Source organism: Dendrobates tinctorius, unplaced genomic scaffold (genome assembly GCF_039654945.1).
Source record: "Dendrobates tinctorius isolate UK_male_01 unplaced genomic scaffold, ASM3965494v1 ptg000209l, whole genome shotgun sequence".
In the NCBI taxonomy this organism is placed as follows: domain Eukaryota; kingdom Metazoa; phylum Chordata; class Amphibia; order Anura; family Dendrobatidae; genus Dendrobates; species Dendrobates tinctorius.
The window spans coordinates 193448-219439 of NW_027361876.1; positions in this window are offsets into that span (position 1 = coordinate 193448).

The window sequence follows — 25992 nt, forward strand, 5'->3', positions numbered from 1 at the left end:
AACATAGCAAGGACCAGGAGAACATGACTTTTGAGATGGTGTACATACTTTGGCACGAGATGGGCAGACATTGATGCAATGATCAGTCAGACCACGGAAAAAACATGCCCCCGTCCCATGGCGAACCACAGGCAACCTAGTCTGAGAAGAGACTCCTCTCACCTGCATAGGTTCGGCTGTCTGCACCAGTGTTTCCTCCACCCTAGAAAGAACAACAGGTGGTAGATTTGGTGTAGCTCTCTCCCTGAGGCGTTTATCCACCCAGATAGCAAGGGCTATGGTGGCATCCAGCAACCCAGGAGTAGCATACTGCACCAGAGTATCCTGAAGCCTAGTTGACAGACCCTGAAAAAATGGCTCCTAAGAGCAGGGTCATTTCTCTGCGTGTCAGTGGTCCATCTCCGAAACTCCAAGCAGTACTCCTCAGCTGGCCAGCCCCCTTGCTTGATCTTACGGAGTCGAGACTCCACCAGTGAGACGCCATCAGGATCCCCATACACCAGCACAATACCGCAAAAAACGCATCCACTGACCTCAAAGATGGTGTATCAGTTGGCAGGGAAAGGCCCAGGATTGGGGATCACCCTTGAGAAGGGAGACTATAATTCACACACGCTGTTCCTCACTCCCTGAAGAAAAAGGGCGAAGCCTGAAATATAACTTACAGGCTTCTTTAAATACAATAAATTTATCTCTTCTTCCAGAGAACCTGTCAGGGAGAGATATCTTGGGTTCTGGTTGAGTCAAGACATGGGCCGAGACCATGAACCCAGACACCTGCTAGAGCTGCTGCCCAACCGGAGACAGCAGCTCCATTAACTCATCAGTGAGAGTCTGGATCAGGCGAGCCAAAGCCTCTGCTTGTGCCATAGGTTCACGGGAAAAAAGCACTGGTTGGTGATAATGTCACAAACCGACTCCATTAAGTCCAATGGACAACACAACGAACACTTAATAACGGGGATGGGAAAAGGGGGAGAAAGGCCCTCACAATAGGGAACGAGGGATGGGGCACCTTCTAACTTAGCCTGTGCCTATTCCTAAGCTCCCCTAATGCCCTATGCGGGTCCTTCCATCCGCCGCCCTCAAGGACACTAACCTCACCACTGTAGAAGGTGAAAACAAAGAGGGTAGTGACAAGCACGAGATAGGCAAAGAAGGGGAATAAGGAAAATTAGCTTCCAAGTTGCTGCTGCAAACTCCACACAGCAGAGGATTCGTAACCAGGGCCTCCAACACCTGATACATGCTGACACCAGAGAGGTCCTCACTCATCGGCTGGTCTCTAGAGAAACTCAATCACCAACAGTCAGCTGATGCATCAGCTGACTTTATAAAGGATGGTGGGAGTGGTTACCACCCACATCAGCTGACCTAGCAACTCAGCAGCTACAGCATGCTGCCAGCAAGGAAAAATGACATTAACCCCTGTTGGCCTGAAACGAAAAAGCTATATTTAAATTATAGTGGAACAAGAGCTGCCACAAATCCAAAAATGGATTGTGACAGATACTTATAAGTGATGAGCGAGTATACTCGTTGCTAGGGTTTTCCCGAGCCTGCTCGGGTGTCCTCCGAGTATTTTGGCGTGCTCGGAGATTTAGTTTTCGTCACCTCAGCTACATGATTTGCGGCTGCTGGGCAGCCTGAATACATGTGGAAATTCCCTAACTAACAGGCATTCCTCACATATATTCAGGCTGTCCAGCAGCTGCAAATCTTGCAGCTGCATCGACAGGAGCTAAATCTCCGAGCATTCCAAAATACTCGGAGGACACTCCATCTTGTTCAGAAAAGGGAACTCTGCAGCTCCTGAATGTTTTGGCTGGTGGCCCTCTCTTGGCAGGTTTGTTGTGGTGCCATGTTGTTTCCATTCGATGAAGCTTCGGGGGATCATCAGAGATTGGGATATTTTTTTTTTTTAAACCCAACCCTGACTTCTAATCTTCAACAACTTTGTCCCCGACTTGATTGGAGATCTCCTTGATCTTCATGGTGTTGTTTGGTTAGTGGCGCCTCCTGCTAAAAGGTGTTTCAGTCTCTGTGGCCTTTCAGAAAAGGTGTGTATATACTGACAGACTATGTGTCTCTTAGATTTCACACAGGTGGAGTTCCTTTCAAGCATGTGACTTATGTGGTAATTGCTTGCACCAGAAATGTTTAGATCCTTTATAGCAAAAAGGGGTAAGAATACTGTATATGCACATATTTACATAGTTACATAGGTTGAAAAAAGACCTAGGTCCATCAAGTTCAACCTTTCTTCACCAATTGTAAATTTCGTCACTAATTTAACTATAACCCGCAATGTTATGTGTATCAAGGAAATCGTTCAGCACTTTTTTAAAAGCTGATATAGCGTCTGCCATTACTACCTGTTGTGGTAGGGTATTCCACAGTCTGACTGATCTATCTGTAAAGAACATTTTCCTGTTTAGCTGCTGGAATCAATCTATCTTCCACCCGTAATGAGTGCCCACTAGTCCTCAGTACGGTCTTTGGAAGTCATGAAGTCCTTTGTACTGACCACACATATACAGCTCCGGCAAAAATTAAGAAACCACCACGTCAGAACCCTGTTATGGGCAGCCCATTCTCCACACCTGAGCCTCATTGAAAACCTCTGGAATGTATTCAAGAGGAAGATAAATAATCAAAGCCATCAAACGATGAAGAACTGCTTACATTTTTGCGCCAGAACCAGTGTGAAAGACTAGTGGAAACATGCCAAGACGCATGAAAGCTGTTTTTAAAAATCATGGTTATTCCACAAAATATTGATTTCTGAACATTCCTGAGTTAAAACATTAGTATTGTTGTTTCTAAATGATTATGAACTTGTTTTCTTTGCATTATTTGAGGTCTGAAAGCGCTGTTTTTTTAGTTTTGACCATTTCTACTTTTAAGAAAAAAAACCCCAAATTTATTGCTTGGAAATTTGGAGACATGTTTTCAGAAGTTTGTGGACAAAAAGAACAAGTTACTCAAATATACCTATAAAGAGAAAAATCAGACAAACTGAACATTTGGAAGTGGTCTCTTAATTTTTGCCAGAGCTATATTTATAAATATACATGAGATCCCCTCTGAGGCATCTTTTTTCTAAGCTAAACAATCCCAACTTTTCCAACCTTTCATCATATGAGAGGCCTTCCATCCCTGGTAATAATCTAGTTGCCTGGCTTTGAACTGATTGTACAAAAGATCTAACCTTGGCACACTCCAAAAATATGAAGAGAGAACTTGTTGCTTTTAAAGTTTTATTAGTTTGTCTTGTGCAAAAAAGAGTGGTTTCCAAACATTGTTTCGGCTCAGGCACGAGCCTTCATCAGGAAGACAATCTGTTCATACTTAACAAAAAAAGAGCATATATTACAATCAAATTGTAAACAAAAAATAAGCCATAGCGTAGGTACATGTTTTTAGTATATCACATATTCTACATGTGATATTACTGTATAACGCTGTCTGGTGTACATGCTGAAACCACTAGTGAAATTGCAATGGTGTTATAATGATTGGGTGGGGAAACAAGAGAATTAACAAGATGAAAAGAAAAAAACGGTTAAAAATGGAGCAGAAAGAAAAGCGCATGAATATAGGTAAGGGAATACAGAGTATGATCCACCTTCTGCTAGTTATATCATGTGTAGGTCCTGGATTTTCAGATTGTCCTATGAAGTCTGTCAAAAAAGTGGTCTATAGATGGCAGCGCCGCCCGTCTACTGACTCACTTCTGGTATTGGATGACACACTTCCTGTGACACGAATGGCACCGCCCACTCAAGAAGTATCACTCACTATAAATAGATGGTACAGCTAGCACACGGAGCTCCCTGCCTCCACACTGAAGTGATCACAAGCAAGGACACAGGTACTGGTTATCTCTACTCAAGAATCTGCAACACTTAAGGCCCCGTCACACATAGCAATCTCACTAGCGAGATCGCTGCTGAGTCACAACTTTTGTGACGTAACAGCGATCTCACCAGTGAGATCGCTGTGTGTGACAGCGATCAGCGACAGGCCCCCCTGCCGGTATCGCTGATCGCTGCAAGAAACCTCTGGACATTTTTTTCATCGCTGATCTCCCGCTGGCCAGCACGCATCGCTGCGTGTGACAGGCGGGAGACCAGCGATCAGCTGTAAAATAATAAAAAAAATAAAAAATATTGTTATTCTCACCTTTCGTCGTCCTGCGCAGGCTTCCCGCCTCTCTCCACGCTCCCGGTCCCAGTAATCATTTGCAAGAATGACCGCGAGACTTCGCGATCCCGCGAGAACGGACATCATCGCGGTCATTCTCGCAAAGGCTTACTGGGACCGGGAGCGTGGAGAGAGGCGGGAAGGCTGCGCGGGACGTCGGAAGGTAAGAATAACAATATTTTTTATTTTAATTCTATTTTTTACATGGATCCATGGCATCAGCACTTACGAACACAGCTGTCTGTTTGACAGCTCACCAGCGATCACATAGCGACTTACCAGCGATCCTGACACGTTGATATCGTTGTCGGGATCGCTGGTAAGTTGCTATGTGTGACTCCAGCTTTAGAATATCCCTTTGCAATAGCTAATGCCTTTTCTGGCCTTTCTACTGTCATTAGGTGGTAGCCACATGCCAGCTGCAACCGTCTGTATCGTATGTGCCCCATATACATACACAAGATACATAGATGTGGCATCCACCTTTTTTTCTCTCTTTTATCCTCCCTTTTCTTTCCCCTCTCTATTTCTTTTACACAGAAAAGTGATTAAGACTCATTGTGGTCTGAACTACCTCTTATAACCCTTTATGGGCATTTCATCATCTTTGCAAGGTAAGGTGATTCATTTTGTTAACCCATAGTATACTGACCATATATCCTATACTTATAGATTGCTATTCTTACATGATATCCTATTAAATCTCTAGATACAAAGGCTGAATCTACTTTAACCCCTTCCTGACATCTGACGTACTATCCTGTCTATGGGACCCGGGCCCCTATGCCCATGGACGGGATAGTATGTGATAGCAATCAGCGGAGCTCAAGGGGGGATTATCACAGCTGACACCCGGCACTATGTGTCAGGGACGGTCACGGACCGCCCTCGGCACATTAACCCCTGGCACACTGCGATCAAACACGATCGCAGTGTACCGGGGTTTAGGGAAGCATCGGCAGGGAGGGGGCTCCCTCAGTGCTTCCCTGAGACCCCCGCAGTAGCGCGATGTGCAGTGCTGCTTCGGGGGCCTCCTTCCCTGCAGGTCCCCAGATCCAATATGGCAGCGGGAACCTTCAGGGGCCTGCAGGGAGGCGGCTTCCTCACTGCCTGCAGAGCGCAAGCATGAGGAAGCCTGCTGCAGTGCCTGTTTCAGATCGCTGATCTGTCATAGCGATCTGTGATGTGTCAGATCAGCGATCTGACACATGACAGTGATGTCCCCGCTGGGACAGTGTAATAAAGTAAAAAAAAAAGTGTAAAAATAATTTATAAAAAATCGCTAAATAAATTAAAAAAAAAATATTCCCTAATAAATTCATTTTTTGGAAATAAAAAAACCAATAAAAGTACACATATTTAGTATTGCCGTGTCCATAACGACCCGCCCTATAAAGCGGTCCCATTAGTTAACCCCTTTAGCGAACCCCTTAAAAAATAAAAATAAAAAACAAAGCAAAAAATAATGCTTTATTATCATACCGCCGAAACAAAGTGCAATAATGCGCAATCAAAAAGACGGATATAAGTTTCCATGGTACCGCTGAAAACATAATCTTGTCCCGCAAAAAACGAGCTGCCACACAGCATCATCAGCGAAAAATTAAAAAAGTTACAGCTCGCAGAATAAAGTGATGCAAAAATAATTATTTTTTATATAAAATTGTTTTCATTGCATAAAAGCGCCAAAACATAAAAAAAGACATAAATGAGGTATCGCTGTAATTGTACTGACCCGAAGAATAAAACCGCCTTATTAATTTTACCGCATGCGGAACGGTGTAAACGTACCCCCCAAAAGAAATTCTTGAAATGCTGGTTTTTGTTCATTCTACGTCCCAAAAATTGGAATAAAAAGCGATCAAGAAAAGTTACGTGCCCGAAAATGGTATCAATAAAAACATCAACTCGTCCCGCAAAAAATAAGACCTCACATGACTCTAGGGTCAAAATACGGAAAAATTGTAGCTCTCAATATGTGGTGATGCAAAAACAATTTTTACAATAAAAAGCATCTTTTAGCGTGTGACAGTTGCGAAACATAAAAACTCACCATAAATAGTAAATCAAACCCCCCTTTGTCACTCCCTTAGTTAGGGAAAAATAATAAAATAAAAAAAGTATTTATTTCCATTTTCCCATTAGGGTTAGGGCTAGGGTTATGGCTGAGATTAGGGTTAGGGGTGTTTTGGGGTTTCCACTATTTGGACACATCAGGTGCTCTCCAAACGCAACATGGCATCTGATCTCAATTCCAGCCAATTCTGCGTTGAAAAAGTCAAATGGTGCTCCTTCCCTTCCAAGCTCTGCCATGCACCCAAACAGTGGTTTACCCCCACATATGGGGTATCAGCCTACTCAGGACAAATTGGAAAACAACTTTTGGGGTCGAATTTCTCCTGTTACCCTTAGGAAAACAAAAAATTGGGGGCAAAAATATCAATTTTTGTGGAAAAAATATGATTTTTTTATTTTCACGCCTGGGCGTTATAAACTTCTGTGAAGCACTTGGGGGTTCAAAGTGCTCACCACACATCTAGATAAGTTCCGTGGGGGGTCTAGTTTCCAAAATGGGATCACTTGTGGGAGTTTCAACAGTTTAGGCACATCAGAGGCTCTCCAAACGCGACATGACACCCGCAGACCATTCCATCAAAGTCTGCATTCCAAAACATCACTACTTCCCTTCCGAGCCCCGACGTGTCCCCTATACAGTAGTTTTCTCCCACATATGGGGTATCAGCGTACTCAGGACAAATTGGACAACAACTTTTGGGGTCCAATTTCTCCTGGTACCCTTGGGAAAATAAAAAAATTGGTTACTAAAAGATCATGTTTGTGGAAAAAATATGATTTTTTTTATTATCACGCCCGGGCATTATAAACTTCTGTGAAGCTCTTGGGGGTTCAAAGTGCTCACCACACATCTAGATAAGTTCCTTGGGGGGGTCTAGTTTCCAAAATTGTGTCATTTGTGTGGGGTTTCCACTGTTTAGGCACGTCAATGGCTCTCCAAACGTGGCATGGCGTCCTGTTGTGAGCTCATCTGTTCATTCATCTTTTGTGTCCGAGGATCTCCCTCTTCTGGTGAAGGAAGGTAGTGAGGCTGATTACCAAAAACCTGATCAGGTGGATGGTGACTGGGTAACGGGAACTTCTGACTGGATATAAGGCAGCCGATGCCCTTCTGTGTCGCTGGTGATTTCTCTGCTGGATTCTTGGAGACCAGTCTGATTCCTGCTTCCCAAAGATAAGTTTTTGCTCTGCTATTGGAGTTATTAGTTTTGGCTTTGTTTACCTTGTTTTTTGAAGTTCAGCCATTCCCGGCCGGGGGTGTGCTGGATTCTTTTTCCTTGATCAGTGTTCTCTTTTGCTCTGCTTCCAGAATATTCTGAGTGCTGATATAGGGTTTGAAGTCTAGTGACTTCAGAGTCCTTTTTGCTTATCAGTTGTGTTGGTAATATTTTTAGCAGGGTTTTCACGGATTGCAGACAGCAGCTTTTCTATCCTGTCCTTTTTAGTTAGCTTGGGCCCCATCGTTTGCTCAACCTATCTTTCTATCTGTGTTAGTGTTTTCATCTTGCTTCACCGTCATTATATGTTGGGGGCTGCCTATTGCTTTGGGGTCTGCTCTGGGGCAGTCAGTTTTTCCCTTTTCTCTCTTTAGTCTTATGTAGATCTCCAGCTGTGACGAGGTGTCTAGGATCACTGTAGGAACACTCCTCGGCTACTGCTAGTTGTGTGATAGGATTAGGAGTCTGCAATCCACTAGTTTCCAACCTCTCTGTTTTTCTGGGCTGAGCTTGTGTTTTCTTTTTCCCTCCTCGGTGACTCAATCATAACAGCATCCAATCCCAATTCCAGCCATAAATGTCAAATGGCTCTGCTTCCCTTCCGAGCTCTGCCATGCGCCCAAATAGTAGTTTACCCCCACCTATGGGGTTTTAGCGTACTCAGGACAAATTGCACAATAACTTTTGGGGTCCTGTTACCCTTGGAAAAATAAAAATTGAGGGTGAAAAGATCATTTTTGTGGAAAAAATATGATTTTTTAATTGTACGGCTGTACATTATAAACTTCTGTGAAGCCCTTGTAGGTTCAAAGTTCTCACCACATATCTAGATAAGTTCCTTGGGGGGTCTAGTTTCCAAAATGGGTCACTTGTGGGGTGTTTCCACTGTTTAGGCACATCAGGGCGTCCGATCTGAATTTCAGCCAATTTTGCATTGAAAAAGTCAATCAGCGCTCCTTCCCTTCTGAGCTCTGCCATGCGCCGAAACAGTGGTTCCCCCCACATATCAGGTATCAGTGTACTCAGGACAAATTGCACAATAACTTTTGCAGTCCAATTTCTCCTGTTACCCTTGGTAAAATAAAACAAATTGGACCTGAAGTAATTTTTTTGTGAAAAAAAGTTAAATGTTCATTTTTTTTTAAACATTCAAGAAATTCCTTTTGGTTTTGAGCACCTTGAGGGGAGCAGTTTTTAGAATGGTATCACTTTTGGGTATTTTCTCTCATATAGACCCTTCAAAGTGACTTCAAATATGATGTGGTCTGTAAAAATAAAATGGTGTTACAAAAATGAGAAATCGCTGGTCAACTTTTAACCCTTCTAACTTCCTAACAAAAAAAATTTTGGTTCCAAAATTGTGCTGATGTAAAGTAAACATATGTGAAATGTTACTTATTAAATATTTTGTGTGCCGTATCTCTGGAGTTGGAAAATTGCGAAATTTTCAAAATTTTTGCCAAATTTGCATTTTTTTCACAAATAATCTCAAGTTATATCAATGAAATTTTACCACTAACATGAAGTACAATATGTCACGAGAAAACATTGTCAGAATCACCAGGATCCATGGAAGCGTTCCAGAGTTATTACCTCATAAAGGGACAGTGATCAGAATTGTAAAAATTGGCCCGGTCAAGAACGTGCAAACCACCCTTCTGGGTAAAGGGGTTAATACATCTGTATTCCTAGCAATTGATAATTGAGATAATCACTATTTCCTCACATGTAGACACTCTAGGAGAGCTAGAGATCGTCACCTCAATACTTCACTAACCCCTTGCTTAACAAAAGAGTATACCATGGATATGAACAACTTCATCTCGCTTTTTCTTGCTGGCCTATAATTGTAGTTACGATATCTATGAAAATAATGCTTGAAAAAAACACATGGATAGATAACCTCATTTCTTTCTTATAGACCACTTTTTTGTTCAGTTTGTCTGATTTTTCGCTTTATAGGTATATTTGAGTAAAATGTAAATTATTCTTTTAGTCTGCAAACTTCTGACAACATGTCTCCAACTTTCCAAGCAATAAATTTAGTTTTTTTTTCTGAAAAAGAGAAATGGTCAAAATTAAAAAAACAGTGCTTTCAGACCTCAAATAATGCAAAGAAAACAAGTTTTCTCTTTTTCTGCCCCTGCGGTTTCTCATAAAATTTCTTCTTTCATTAATTGTAATTCACAGTTTGTTATTTACTGCATTTGCTGCACAGCGTGCAAAAAACAACATATTGGATGCACAATTAGAAAAATAAAAAAACGCATTGCAGAGCACCTTACTGATATTGCAAATAAAAATGCCAGTTATTCCGGTGCAGCAAAACATTTTGTGAACATACATCAGGGTAACACTTCTCATTTTGCGTTTTTTAATTTTGAAATAATTTTTCATCCAACTCGAGGTGGCAACAAACAAAGAATGTTATTTACTCGTGAAGCCTATTGGATTTTAAAACTAAATATAAATGGTTCAATAACGATACGGAAATAAATAAGCTGCCATATATGGTTAAATGGGATAAAGAAATGAATACTTCACACACCACTGAACAATGGGAAAACGCTATATACTATTCATATGGGGCTAGTATTTCCATATCTCTGCAGGAGACATACTTCAAGACACTTACAAGATGGTATTACACCCCTGCACGAATGTCACACATAGATCCGAACAACTCCCCTCTCTGCTGGAGAGGATGCGGCCGCCATGGGAGCTTGCTTCATATGTTTTGGCAGTGCCCCAAAATTAAACACATTTGGACCCAAGCTGGCAAGTTGATAAACAAAATTTACAAGAGCAAAATCATTTTCACTCCGCAGCTAGCACTCCTGTCCCTAGGAATAGAAAATATAAATCCCTCTATGAGAGCTATTATAATCCATATATTTCTTGTCATCAAAAATGAAATTGCCTACCACTGGAAAAATCCAGATCCTCCTATCTTCTCTGACGTGATAAATAAAATAAATTTACTAAAAACATATGAGTATAGGTTTGCTATTACCCATGACTATTTCAACAAATATGCCAAGAAATGGGCGAAGGGGCTGGAAACTTATCCAACGCACTGAACTAGTTTATTAATGTGCACCAAACTAATTTCAAACCATCTGATTACATGTTTGTATGATTGCATGACTATATGATTATATGTTTAATGTAGACACTATATAGAGCCTGTTCGGACCTTGTGGTCCTCTCCTTGTTATTACCCTTCCCCCTCCCCTTTTTCCACCTTCCCCCCTCCCACTCCCCTCCTTTCTTATTTGTATTTAAATGTTCAATAAAAATTATTGGAAAAAAAAAAACTAAATACCAAATAATGATGATTGCCATGTTCCTATTTATTCCTTTTTTGTATATAAGGTTGTTCAATTCTATGTCTTGTATCTAGGGATGAGCGAGTAGTGAAATGCTCGGACTCGCTGTACTCGTTACGAGTAGCTCCTAATACTTGTGTACTCGTTTCAAGTAGCGAGTCCAATGTAAGTCTATGGGAAATGTGAATAATGGGCTGTGTGTGTGTGGTGGGCTGGGCGGGGACTGTGCGAAGGCTGTGCCGGGCAGTGCGGGACTGTGCTGGGCTGTGCGGGGACTGTACGGGCTGTGCCGAATATTGCGAGGCGAGTAATGAAATTTACTCGCCAGGATTCGAGTACCGCGAGTACCGCATTAGTCACCGAGTACCGAATCCTAACAAGTATACTCGCTCATCCCTACTTGTATCCTATGACTAAGAGTGCTCTGAACGCACTCGAAACCCGTCAGGCTACTAGTTTTTAGTTATGGCTTGATTTGCCGCAATAAAGTTTTTAATTTTATCTTTTGGTGTGCCGTCACATACTCCATTTATTGCATACGCAACTATAGGATTATTTCGTCCCAGGTGCATTTCTCTACATTTATCAACATTAAATCTCATTTGCCAAGTGTTTGTCCATTCAGACATCTTATTCAGATTATTTTGCAATATTGTAATGTCAAGGTCAGATTTTAATGTCCTACATAGTTTGTGGTTGTCAGCAAAGGCTGACACTTTATTCTCCATCCTATCCACAAGATAATTAATAAAGAGGGTAAAAAGAATCTGTCCTAGCACAGATCCCTGTGGTACTCCACTGCTGACTTTATCCCATTTAGAGAACTACCATTTATGACAGCTTTGTTTCCTGTTATTTAGCCAATTTCTTACCCATCTGTATATATTTTCTCCCAGTCTTTGCTTCTGAAGCTTCAATAAAAGGCTGTTACATGGAACTGTATCAGATGCCTTTGCAAAGTCCAGATAAATCACATCATCCGCATTACCTACATCCAGATTTGCACTTACCTCCTCATAGAAACTCAACATGTTAGTTAGACGCGACTTATTTTTCATGAATCCATTCTGATTGTCAGTTATGATATTATTAACTACAATATATTTCTGCAGGTCATCTCTTATAATGGCCTCAATACTTTTGCACGCTACTGATGTCAGGCTTACCAGACGTTAGTTGCTTGGATCCACCTTCTTACCTTTCTTAAATATTTGTACGATGTGAGCCATCCTCCAATCCTGTGGCAAAACCCCTGTTACAAGAGAGTCTAAGAATATGAGATACATCGGTCTGTCAATTACTGAGCTCAGTTCCCTCAGTATCAGTGGATGAATGCTATCTGGGCTGGGGGATTTGTCAATGTTTAAATTGCTCAGACACCACTGTACTTCTTTTTGTGTTAAACTAGTTATATCTGGTTGTGAATTTTGATTTTTGCCTTGTTGAATGATCTCTGTAGCAGACAGTTCATTGGTGAACTAGAATTAAAGGTGCCTGTTTAAGATCTCTTCATTTTCTTTAACCTCTGATACCATCTATTTTTACTTTTTGGCATTTCTTATTTAGATCTTTAAACTCCTGAAATGCTATTTCAGTATTTTCGTCTTTTAAGATTTTGAATGCCTTTTGTTTTTGTCTTTGCCAGTTATTAGTTATTTGATCCCAAAAATGTAATTTATGCCTATATTTTTCGGACTTCACCAAATTAGACTATTTAGTGTTGATGCATCACACTCAAATCAGATTATAAAAATATTTAAATACAGGTGGTAATATAACAAAATTGGTAAAAAGCCAAGGGGGGTGAATACTTTCACAAACCACTGTACATGTCTGACTCTGGAAACAACCTTTAATTTAAAATAAGTTCTGGAGGCAGACTTTTTTGATAGATCAGACTTAACTCTTTGCAACCAATAACGGACACAGCATGTCATGAGCGGGCGTCAGTTCCCACAGCATGTTGTGCTATGTCTGTCATGATTTAAAACTGTTACTGTGAGTAGACATGCAGTGACAGTTCTGTGTCGACAGCTGTTACTGACAGCTGAGTGGCACGGGAAGAGGTGCGTGGACCCATGGCAGCAGTCCACGGACTCAGAGCTCTGTAATTGGCCAATCAATTTGTCAGTCCACAAAAATTTGCTCTCCAAGAGTCAAATAGCGTTCCTTCCCTCCCGAGTCTTGCCATGTGGCCATACCGTACTGTACAGCTCACGAGACATTGTGCAACAAATTATGTGGTCATTTTTACTTATTTGTTGTTGTGAAAATGTAAAATCTGGGGTAAAAAACATAGTGGTAAAAATTGTTTTTTTTTCTTCACCACACATGTACTGTCACTGTCATCACTGCACTCCTATATGATTTCATTAAGAGGTGTAGTTTGTGAAATGGGGGTCACTTATGGGGGTACTGCTGTCCTGTCACCTCAGAGGCTCTTCCAATGTGACATGGCACCCGTAAACCAATCCAAGTAAATCTCCTTCCCTTCTGAACTTTGCACTGTGCCTAAAATGTAGGTATTGACCACATATGGGGCACAACCATACTCAGGAGACACTGTGTAACAAAGTTTTGCAGTCCATTTTCTCCTGTTACCTTTGTGAAAATGAAACTTTTAGGGCTAAAACAACAATTTTTAATTTTCAATGTTTTAAAAGTCCACAAAGCACCTGTGAATTCAGGATGCTCACCACACCTCTAGATACATTCTGTGAGGGGTGTAGTTTCTAAAATGAGTGAGGGGTTTCCACTGTAAAGGCTCATCAGGTGCTCTGCAAACATGACATGGCGTCTACTATCTATTTCAGACAATTTTGCAGTCCAAAAGTCAAATAGCGCTCCTGCCCTTCCGAGCCTTGACTTGTGTCCCAGCAGTAGTTTTCCACCACATATAGAGTATCATCGAACTCAGGACAAAACTGCACAACAAACTGTATAGGCCATTTTCTCATGTTAACCTTGTTAAAATAAAAAATTTGGGGCTGAAGCAACAGTTTTGCTTGAAAAATGTATTTTTTAGTTTTCACAGCTCAACACTATAAAATTCTGTGAGGCATCTGTGGGTTCTAGGTTTTCACTACACTTCTCGATAAGTCCCTTGTTGGGTGTAGTTTCCAAAATTGGGTCACTTGTGGGGGGTTTCCACTGTATAGGTACATCAGGGGCCCTGCAACACAACATGTTGTCCGCTATCTATTCCAGACAATTTTTCAGTCCAAAAGTCAAATAGCGCTTCTTTCCTTCCTAGTCTAGCCCTGTACCCAAACTGTAGCTTTCTACCACATAGCCCTGTACCCAAACAGTAGCTTTCCACCACATAGTGGGTACTGGCATACAGTGGTGGGATTCAAATTTTTAACAACAGGTTCTGTGTTTGTGTGTAGAAAAACCACCCCCATTTTAAGCCACCCTCATTTTAAGCCACACCCATTATTAAGCCACACCCATTTACACACACCTTTTCCTCAAACATATACAAGTAGGGGCGCAGTCAAACAGTTGAAAAAAAAATAAATTGGAATGAGATCAGAACAGTGCACATTCTGGCCAGCGGCTCTCCTGACCCAAGTGTGACAGCTACATATATTTCTATGCAGCTGTCTCACTTGACTGTCCGGCTGGCCAGGCTGTGCACTACATGTCTGCGTCCTAATGGAAATTAAAAGTAAAAATCACCATACCCTTCCTGCAAACTGGTGTTACTCAAGTCCCATCTATGTCAAACAATGATGATTTTAATTGCAGGGTTAAATTGGCATATTTCCACAACTAGAACACCACAAAAAGAATGGTTCATGAAAATATCACAACCACAAGTATAATCGACAGAATAATGATAATTTATTAATGTATATAGTACTTATAAAATCACATCAGAACTACAAAGTGCCAAATCCCCAATAGGCAGGCACAGGTCCCCAATAGGCAGCATTGTTCCCTAATAGGCAGGCACAGGTCCCCAATAGGCAGTATTGTTCCCTATAGGCAGCACACGTCCCCAATAGGCAGCACAGGTCCCCAAAAGGCAGTCACAGGTCCCCAATAGGCAGCATTGTTCCCTATAGGCAGCACACGTCCCCAATAGGCAGCACAAGTCCCCAAAAGGCAGGCACAGGTCCCCAATAGGCAGCATTGTTCCCTAATAGGCACCACAAGTCCCGAATAGGCAAAATTGCTCCCTATAGGCAGCACACGTCCCCAATAGGCAGCACACATCCCCAAAAGGCAGTCACAGGTCCCCAATAGGCAGCATTGTTCCCTATAGACAGCACATGTCTCCAATAGGCAGCACAGGTCCCCAAAAGGCAGGCACAGGTCCCCAATAGGCAGCATTGTTCCCTAATAGGCAGCACAGGTCCCCAATAGGCAACATTGTTCCCTATAGGCAGCACAGGTCCCCAAAAGGCAGGCACAGGTCCCCAATAGGCAGCACAGTGCTGCACAGTCCCCAATAGGCAGGCACAGGTCCCTAATAGGCAGTACAGGTCCCCAATAGGCAGCACAGGTCCCCATTAGGCAGGCACAGGTCCCTAGTAGGCAGCACAGCACAGGCCCCCAATAGGCAGGCACACAGGTCCCTAATAGGCAGCACTGCACAGCACAGGTCCCCAATAAGCAGCAGCAGTGCACATATACAACTGACCTGGTGTTGGCCTGTGTGTACCACAGGCTGAAGTTGAACTGAAGACTGAAGTAAATAATCCCGCGGTGAGGCAGGCGGGCGGCGGGCCACGGTCACCACACACAGACTAGTGTCCTCCTGTCCAGGCTCAGGTGCTCAGCTCACTGGGCAGCCGCAGCGGCGGGTAACTCCTGAGTCCAGTCCAGCGAGCTCCAGAGTCTAGTTACCTGCCAATTATAGCCGCACTGCGCCGCAGGAATCAGTGCACGGGCAGCGGGGGCCTCTGGGGTGTGCTGTGCTGCTTTGTCCAGTAGTCAGCAAACAGAGAGCAGCACGTCAAGTATCAATGCGCGCGCGGTATCCGGCAGGAAGCAGAGCAAGAGTCCTCCTCTGCTCCTTGCCTGCAGGCAGCGCCGCCAGCAACATCAGAGGACCGGATCGTGGCTCTGGATCTCCCCGGTTCGGGGAACCGGCTGCTTTATTAACAACCGGTTCACCGAACCGGGGAGAACCCGCTGAATCCCACCCCTGCTGGCATACTCAGAAGAAATTGAAAAACACATTGTATGGTTCACTTTCTCCTGTTACTCTTGTGACAATGAAAAATTTGGGGCTAAAATAACATTTTTGTGGGAAAATTGTGATCTTTTATTTCCACGGCTCAACGTTATAAAATTCTGTGAGGTGCTTATAAGATCAAAGTGCTCACAACACATCTAAATAAATTCCTTGAGGGGTCTAGTTTGCAAAATGGGGTCAATTGTGGGTGGTTTCTAAAGCTTATGCACATCAGGGGCTCTGCAAACCCTATATGGTGCCCGTTCTTGATTCCAACCAATCTTGTGTTCAAAATGTGAAACTGTGCTCCTTCCCTTCTGAACCCTTCTATGCGCCCAAACAGTAGTTTCCCTTCATAAAAGATGTATCGACGTACTAGGGAGAAATTGCACAACAAATTTTGAGGTTCATGTTCTCCTGTTACCTTTGTGAAAGTAGAAAAAAATGGTGTTAAAGTACCATTTTTGTGGAAAAAAATAAAATTTTCATTTTTCCCTTCCACATTCCTTTAATTACTGTGAAGCACCTGAAGGGTTAACAAACTTCTTGAATGTTGTTTTGGGCACTTTGATGGGTGTAGCTTTAGAATGGTGTCACTATGGATATTTTGTATCAAGTAGGCCCCTCAAAGTCTCTTCACATATGATGTGGGCCTTAAAAAGATGGGTTTGTAATTTTTTTTTTTTAAATGAAAAATTGCTGATAAAATTTTAATTCTTCTAACTTCCTAACAAAAAAAAAGTTTAAAAAAAGATGCAGATGTAACATAAATATATGGGAAATGTGATTTATTAACTATTTTGTGTGGAATAGCTATCTGATTTTAAGAGCATAAAAATGTAAAGTTTAAAAATTGAGAAATTTTCAAATTGTTTGTCAAATTTTTATATTGTCAAAAAATAAACGCAAATCCTTTTTACAAAAATGTACCACTAACACGAAGTAAAACTTGTCATAAAAAACAATCTCAGAATTACTGGGATATGTTAAAGGATCTAGAGTTTTTACCATATGAATTGACACTGGTCAGATTTTGTAAAATGAGGCTCTGTCATTAAGGAGTAAATGCGACGATGCCAAATATATATTTTTTTTGCATTTTTTTATTTCTTAATTTTTAAGAGGGAAAAGGAGAGAGATTTGAAATTTTACATTTTTTTATATTACCGAAAACTTGATCACTGTTAACACAACCTTTCATTTAAAAAAAAGTCTGAAGGCAGACTATTGGGAAGATCTGTGACCTCCACATGTATCTTAACAGCTCACTTACATGTTACGAAAAGTGTGGATTTCTTTGGAATAAGACATTGCATCGCAGTTATCAAGATATCATTTTCTTAATCTTTCTCTTACCTACATGCCCATGCAGACTGTTTAGGAGGGTTGATTGTACTGATAAAAATCACTTTAAGGCTATGTGCCCACGTAGCGTTTTAAAACGCACAATGAAAGCCGGACTCCTTCTCAGAAATCACGCGTTTTTACCGCGATTCTGTTCGCGATTTTGCCGCAATTTTCTCAAGCACTTTCCAAGCGATTTGAAGCAGCTTTTTACTATTGAGGCTGCCTATGCGGCATCAATAGTAAAAGATAGAATGTTAAAAATGATAAAAAAATAAAAAATCGGGGTATATTTACCTTCCGACGTCCCGCGCTGCCATCCCGGGCCTCAGCGTTCCCAGCGATGCCTTGCGAGACCTGTGATGACGTTGGTCTCGCGTTACTATAGCGATCTCGCGAGACCGCTAGAGTCACGCGAGACTACGTCATCACAGGACCTTGCCGCAAGGCATTACTGGGAACGCTGAGGCCCGCGATGGCAGCGCGGGACGTCGGAAGGTAAATATACCCCGATTTTTTATTTTTTATTCTTTTTTTTACAGGGGTATGGTACCCAGGGCCTGGAGGACAGTCTCCTCTCCTCCACACCGTGGGTACCAACCGCACATGAGACGCTTAACTTCCCGCATGGTGGGCATAGCCACATGCGGGAAGTAAGCGATTCTCATGCATTCCTATGGGAGCGGAATCGCGGCAATTCTTTGCGATTCCGCACAAAAGAATGATCATGCTGCGATTTTTTCCGCGATGCGATTCCGCCGCAGAAAAAAGCGCAGCATTAGCACAGCATGTGCGGAATGCCATAGGAATGCATGGGGGGCGTTCTGTACACGATTTTTAAACGTTTTCGCCCCGAAAATCGCGGCAAAGACGCTTAAAAATCGCATCATGGGCACACAGCCTAAGGGTGCTAGTTTGGAGAAGCAACATCTTGGGCTATTCTTTAAATTTTACATAGATCACTTTTTTATAAGGTCTGAATGGGAAAGTTATAAACTAGGAACCTAAAAACTGGATTTCTCTTTTGTTTTCAGTACAATGCTGCCATCTTCTGGAAAAAAAACAATCAGCTGAATGCTTTGGTTTAATGCAGAAATATATTAAAGTTACAGCATTATTTTATACCTGTCAGTTTTGTTTTCAATAGTTTTTATTAATACATTGATAGTATATTGAGCAAGGAAGTTGTACTGTATATTCCAAGAAACAATGGAGCTGTGATATGTATACTATAGAAAAAAAGGATGTGGACACCCATCCAAAGTGTTGAGTAGGTGTGATTCTGAAACATTCACTGCAAAGACAGGCCTAAATCAAGTCTTATAATCTCCATATACTTATACTAGTAGTAGTATGTGTAGCATGAATCATAGGACTGTTATAGAATGCCACTTTTGCCATAAATGAGGTTGTGAAATATATTTTCTTCTAGATACATCCAAGTCAACTATAAGTGCTAATAAGTAATAATGTTAGTGTCATCAACACTGCCAGAAAAAGAGGGATTACACAAACTCAGAATAGTCCGTCAAGTATTGAAGTCTGGAGAGCGCAAAAATCTATTCTTAAGGCCCCTTTACATTTAAATGGTCGCTAGTGAGCTGCCACACAGGCAGATCTCACAGTGATGCAGCAGCGATCTAGCGGTCGTTACTTATCTTTCAGACGCGGCGATCCTGGCGTCCTCCGTCTGCGTCCACACGTCGCTCGTCGGCACCAGCAGGAAGTGCCCGACGAGAAATGGAGCTGTGCGTTCTCGCGCGATCAGCGATGGACAGCGGGGGAGCCGGTCGGAGGTAAGTATCACACATAGCGATATCGCTAGCAATATCGCTGCTGCGTCACCAAATCGGTGATGCTTTAGCGATATTGTTAGCGATATCGCTATGTGTAAAACCCCCTTTAGTGAGCTCAATACTACCTCTGAGGGTACATGCACATGACCGTTTTCTGCACATCTGGGAAAATGGTCCAATTATTCTGATCAGACGCTGATCAGCGTTTGATCAGAGTGGCATCTGTTTTTCTCAGACATGAAGAAAAAAAGAAGTTTCTTCACCTTCTCCTATTTGTCAGTCTGTGAAAATCCGGCCGTACTCAGGTGTCAACCGAGCACGGTCCATTTTTTTTCACAGACCCAAATACTTGCATTGTTGATTTTAATCTGATACTTCGATCATGTCTCTGATTTTTTTCAGCAGACAACTTGGCCCGAGCTAAAAATCGGGCATGTGCACAGCCCCATAGACTACCATGAAAACAACAGACACCACTCGTACAAGAAATGGAGAGTCAACTGCACTTTAACTTTTGGCCATATAGTGCACATACAGTGCGTAAACATATCATTTATTGCCAGTCTGGGTCATGTTCTATTGCAGTTACACCAGTTATTAGATGTATCTACACCGAGAAAGGCGGTGTTTTACATGATCACCATATTACAGGGTGCTGTGTAAAAGAGTGGAGAAGCTTTCTACACCCTCCTTGAAAGGTTTATGATAATACACTGCTCAAAAAAATAAAGGGAACACTAAAATACCACATCCTAGATATCTCTGAATGAAATATTCCAATTGCAAATCTTTATTCATTACATAGTGGAATTCATTGAGAACAATAAAACATAAAAATGATCAATGTATGTTAAAATTAATATCCCATGGAGTTCTGTATGTGGAATGATACTCAAAATCAAAGTGGAAAATCAAATTACAGGCTGATCCAACTTCAGTGGAAATGTCTCATGACAAGGAAATGATACTCAGTAATGTGTGGCCTCCATGTGACTGTGTGACCTCCCTACAATGCCTGGGCATGCTCCTGATGAGGCAGTGGAGTGGATGGTCTCCTGAGGGATCTCCTCCCAGACCTGGACTAAAGCATCTGCCAACTCCTGAACAGTCTATGGTGCAACGTGACATTGGTGGATGGTGCGAGACATGATGTCCCAAATGAGTTCAATCAGATTCAGGTCTGGGGAATGGGTGGGCCAGTTCATAGCTTCAATGCCTTCATCTTGCAGGATCTGCTGACACACGCCAGACACATGAGGTCTGGCATTGTCCTGCATTGGGGGGAACCCAGGGTCAACCGCACCAGCATATGGTCTCACAAGGGGTCTGAGGATCTCATCTCGGTACCTAATGGCAGTCAGGCTACCTCTGGCGAGCAAATGGAGGGCTGTGTGGCCCTCTAATGAAATGCCACTCCACACCATTACTGACCTACTGCCAAACCGATCATGCTGAAGGATCTTGCAGGCAGCAGATCGCTCTCCACGGCGTCTCCAGACGCTGTCACGTCTGTCACATGTGCTCAGTGTGAACCTGCTTTCATCTGTGAAGAGCACTGGGCGCAAGTGGTGAATTTGCCAATCCTGGTGTTCTGTGGCAAATGCCAAGTGTCTTGCACGATGTTGGGCTGTGAGCACAACCCTCATCTGTGGATGTCGGGCACTCATACCATCCTCATGGTGTCGGTTTCTAACTGTTTGTGAAGACACATGCACATTTATGGCTTGCTGGAGGTCATTTTGCAGGGCTCTGGCAGTGCTCCTCCTGTTACTCCTTGCACAAAGGCTGAGGTAGCTGTCCGACTTACTGCTGGGTTGTTGCCCTCCTACAGCCCCCTCCACGTCTCCTGGTGTACTGGCCTATCCCCCTGGTAGTGCCTCCAGCCTCTGGACACTACGCTGACAGACACAGCAAACCTTCTTGCCACAGCTTGCATTGATGTGCCATCCTGGATGAGCTGCACTACATGAGCCACTTGTGTGGGTTGTAGAGTCCGTCTCATGCTACCACAAGTGTGGAAGCACAACCAACATTTAAAAGTGACCAAAACATCAGCCAGAAAGCATTGGTACTGAGATATGGTCTGTGGTCCCCACCTGCAGAACCACTCCTTTATTGAGTGTGTCTTGAAAATTGCCAAAAATTTCCATCTGTTTTCTATTCTATTTGCACAACAACATGTGAAACTGATTGTCAAACAGTGTTGCTTCCTAAGTGGACAGTTTGATTTCACAGAAGTTTGATTTACTTGGAGTTAAATTCTGTTGTTTAAGTGTTCCCTTTATTTTTTTGAGCAGTGTATAATGCATGTTTAAATGTTGTTTTATCTGGTTAGTGACCTGCAACATTTGGCTAGCTACAGACAGCGTTAACTACTGGGGTCAGCCAATGGTTGGCAAAAGCAACTCAGATCCTGCCATTAGGCAGATAGAGAAAAAAAGTACTCAGAAAGAAAGGACCAGATGTTAGCAAACCTGCACTGAAAAGGGTGTTTGTCTGAAGAAGGGAGACCATAGTCAGATAACATGTTCTGAAATAAACAGCATTCCTTATCTCAGGCAAGTTGGGCCTAAAGCAACTATATTAGGCCGGGGTCACACATGCAAGAAACTCGCACGAGTCTCCCACCTCAATACCCGGCACTGCCGTTGGCACTTGTGACTAGAGTGTGCGGCTGCATGTATTTCTATGCAGCTGAGGGCTTCGGTCCCGAGTGCCGGCGGCAGTGCTGGGTAGAGTTGAGCGAAACGGGTCGAAAAATTTCAAAAGTCGCCGACTTTTGGCAAAGTCGGGTTTCATGAAACGAAACCCGACCCTAGGATGAGGTCGGCCACGAGGTCGGCGACTTACGCGCCAAAGTCGCGTTTCAAAAGTTTGTTTTGCGCTCTTTTTCAGCCAATCAGGATCCACGGACACTGTGGGCAACGTGATGACATAGGCACGGGTCACCACCATCTTTCAGAAGGGCATGCAAGTGATTGGCTTGCTTTGGGGGGCGTCACAGGGGGTATAAAAGGGCGTGCACGCCGACCGCCATGTTACTCATGCTGATCTCAGAATAGAGAGAGCTGCTGCTGCTGCTGATTTTGTAGGGAGAGCGTTAGGCAGGGAAGAAGACACCAAAAACTGCTTCTGCTGCTAGCGATTTTGCCTGTACAACACACCAGTCACTGTGTGTGCAGTGCAAGGGGAGGCTATATAGTGGTGTATCAGTGGTGTTGGTTGTTGGGCTGCCTTCTAAGGCTTCCTGACATTCCTGCATTGCTGTCTACGCACTGCTCCGCAAACTGCTTTTTTAAAAGCAATCCCAATTTTTTTTTTTGTCCTGCTGAGAAGAAAAAAAAACTGCTTCTGCTGCTAGCGATTTTGCCTGTACAACACATCAGTCACTGTGTGTGCAGTGCAAGGGGAGGCTATATAGTGGTGTATCAGTGGTGTTGGTTGTTGGGCTGCCTTCTAAGGCTTCCTGACATTCCTGCATTGCTGTGTACCCACTGCTCCGCAAACTGCTTTTTTAAAAGCAATCCCAATTTTTTTTTTTGTCCTGCTGAGAAGAAAAAAAAACTGCTTCTGCTGCTAGCGATTTTGCCTGTACAACACATCAGTCACTGTGTGTGCAGTGCAAGGGGAGGCTATATAGTGGTGTATCAGTGGTGTTGGTTGTTGGGCTGCCTTCTAAGGCTTCCTGACATTCCTGCATTGCTGTTTACCCACTGCTCCGCAAACTGCTTTTTTAAAAGCAATCCCAATTTTTTTTTTTTGTCCTGCTGAGAAGAAAAAAAAAACTGCTTCTGCTGCTAGCAATTTTGCCTGTACAACACTCCAGTCACTGTGTGTGCAGTGCAAGGGGAGGCTATATAGTGGTGTATCAGTGGTGTTGGTTGTTGGGCTGCCTTCTAAGGCTTCCTGACATTCCTGCATTGCTGTTTACCCACTGCTCCGCAAACTGCTTTTTTAAAAGCAATCCCAATTTTTTTTTTTGTCCTGCTGAGGTACTGAGTGTGCATTTTTTCACATCATACAGCGGTGTACGCTCCTCACACAGTACCGTGTAACGGCTGTTATCACAGCCACAGTGAAGCTATCAGTGTGTCACTCTGTGAGAATAAAACGAGGACATGTTCCGTTCTTACAGACCTGCACTCTAGGGAGATTCCTATTCTGCCCAATTCTACATACACCTTGTAGTTTGTGATACACTAGCCAATTTCTGCCTGTGACATAGCGCTGTGATATTCAGTGGGCCTCACACAATCCATAAGTGTCCAGTGTCCACAAGTGTGTGCAGAAATTCAAAATCTCCCTTATCCTCTAGTCACTTTGGTCACAGCTGTGCCATCGAGCCTGTGACAGAGCGCTCAGATATTCAGTGGGCCTCACACAATCCAAAAGTGTCCAGTGTCCACAAGTGTGTGCAGAAATTCAAAATCTCCCTTATCCTCTAGTCACTTTGGTCACAGCTGTGCCATCGAGCCTGTGACAGAGCGCTCAGATATTCAGTGGGCCTCACACAATCCAAAAGTGTCCAGTGTCCACAAGTGTGTGAGGAAATTCAAAATCTCCCTTATCCTCTAGTCACTTTGGTCACAGCTGTGCCATCGAGCCTGTCACATAGCGCTCAGATATTCATTGGGCCTCACACAATCCAAAAGTGTCCAGTGTCCACAAGTGTCTGCTGAAATTCAAAATCTCTCTTATCCTCTAGTCACTTTTGTCACAGCTGTGCCATCGAGCCTGTGACATAGCGCTCAGATATTAGTGGGCCTCACACAATCCAAAAGTGTCCAGTGTCCACAAGTGTGTGCAGAAATTCAAAATCTCCCTTATCCTCTAGTCACTTTGGTCACAGCTGTGCCATCGAGCCTGTCACATAGCGCTCAGATATTCATTGGGCCTCACACAATCCAAAAGTGTCCAGTGTCCACAAGTGTCTGCTGAAATTCAAAATCTCACTTATCCTCTAGTCACTTTGGTCACAGCTGTGCCATCGAGCCTGTCACATAGCGCTCAGATATTCATTGGGCCTCACACAATCCAAAAGTGTCCAGTGTCCACAAGTGTGTGCAGAAATTCAAAATCTCCCTTATCCTCTAGTCACTTTGGTCACAGCTGTGCCATCGAGCCTGTCACATAGCGCTCAGATATTCATTGGGCCTCACACAATCCAAAAGTGTCCAGTGTCCACAAGTGTCTGCTAAAATTCAAAATCTCCCTTATCCTCTAGTCACTTTTGTCACAGCTGTGCCATCGAGCCTGTGACATAGCGCTCAGATATCAGTGGGCCTCACACAATCCAAAAGTGTCCAGTGTCCACAAGTGTGTGCAGAAATTCAAAATCTCCCTTATCCTTTAGTCACTTTGGTCACAGCTGTGCCATCGAGCCTGTCACATAGCGCTCAGATATTCATTGGGCCTCACACAATCCAAAAGTGTCCAGTGTCCACAAGTGTCTGCTGAAATTCAAAATCTCACTTATCCTCTAGTCACTTTGGTCACAGCTGTTCCATCGAGCCTGTCACATAGCGCTCAGATATTCATTGGGCCTCACACAATCCAAAAGTGTCCAGTGTCCACAAGTGTCTGCTGAAATTCAAAATCTCATTTATCCTCTAGTCACTTTTGTCACAGCTGTGCCATCGAGCCTGTGACATAGCGCTCAGATATCAGTGGGCCTCACACAATCCAAAAGTGTCCAGTGTCCACAAGTGTTTGCAGAAATTCAAAATCTCCCTTATCCTCTCGTCACTTTTGTCACAGCTGTGCCATCGAGCCTGTCACATAGCGCTCAGATATTCACTGGGCCTCACACAATCCAAAAGTGTCCAGTGTCCACAAGTGTCTGCTGAAATTCAAAATCTCCCTTATCCTCTAGTCACTTTTGTCACAGCTGTGCCATCGAGCCTGTGACATAGCGCTCAGATATCAGTGGGCCTCACACAATCCAAAAGTGTCCAGTGTCCACAAGTGTGTGCAGAAATTCAAAATCTCCCTTATCCTCTCGTCACTTTGGTCACAGCTGTGCCATCGAGCCTGTCACATAGCGCTCAGATATTCATTGGGCCTCACACAATCCAAAAGTGTCCAGTGTCCACAAGTGTCTGCTGAAATTCAAAATCTCACTTATCCTCTAGTTACTTTGGTCACAGCTGTGCCATCGAGCCTGTCACATAGCGCTCAGATATTCATTGGGCCTCACACAATCCAAAAGTGTCCAGTGTCCACAAGTGTCTGCTGAAATTCAAAATCTCACTTATCCTCTAGTCACTTTGGTCACAGCTGTGCCATCGAGCCTGTCACATAGCGCTCAGATATTCATTGGGCCTCACACAATCCAAAAGTGTCCAGTGTCCACTAGTGTGAGCAGAAATTCAAAATCTCCCCTGTCCTATAGACACCTTGTACCTTGTTTTACATTACTATATAGTTTGTTGGATTTTGTCTACATTTTTACCAAAAATGAGGAAGGCTGGTGGAAGAGGCCGTGGAATTGGGCGGGGGTTGGCAGCTGGTAATGATGGTGTTGGATCTGATGGTAGTGGCAAGAGCAAAATAGGACCGAATGCAGGAGGTGTTGAGCCTGCGTCATCGTCTGGCTCCATAAGGCTTCGATGGCTTAGTTTTCTAGGAGTTGGCAAACCGCTTTTAAAGCCAGAGCTTCAGGAAAAAGTTTTGTCTTACATTGCTGACTCAGCCTCCAGCTCTATCGCCTCCTCTTCTTCAGTTGTAAAAAGTAAAAGCACTGAGTCGTCATTGGAGGCTCATGTTCATGAACCACACCTTTCCTTCTGTCCTTCACCCCAACCAAGATTGAAGGATGACGCAGGCCATACTACTGATTA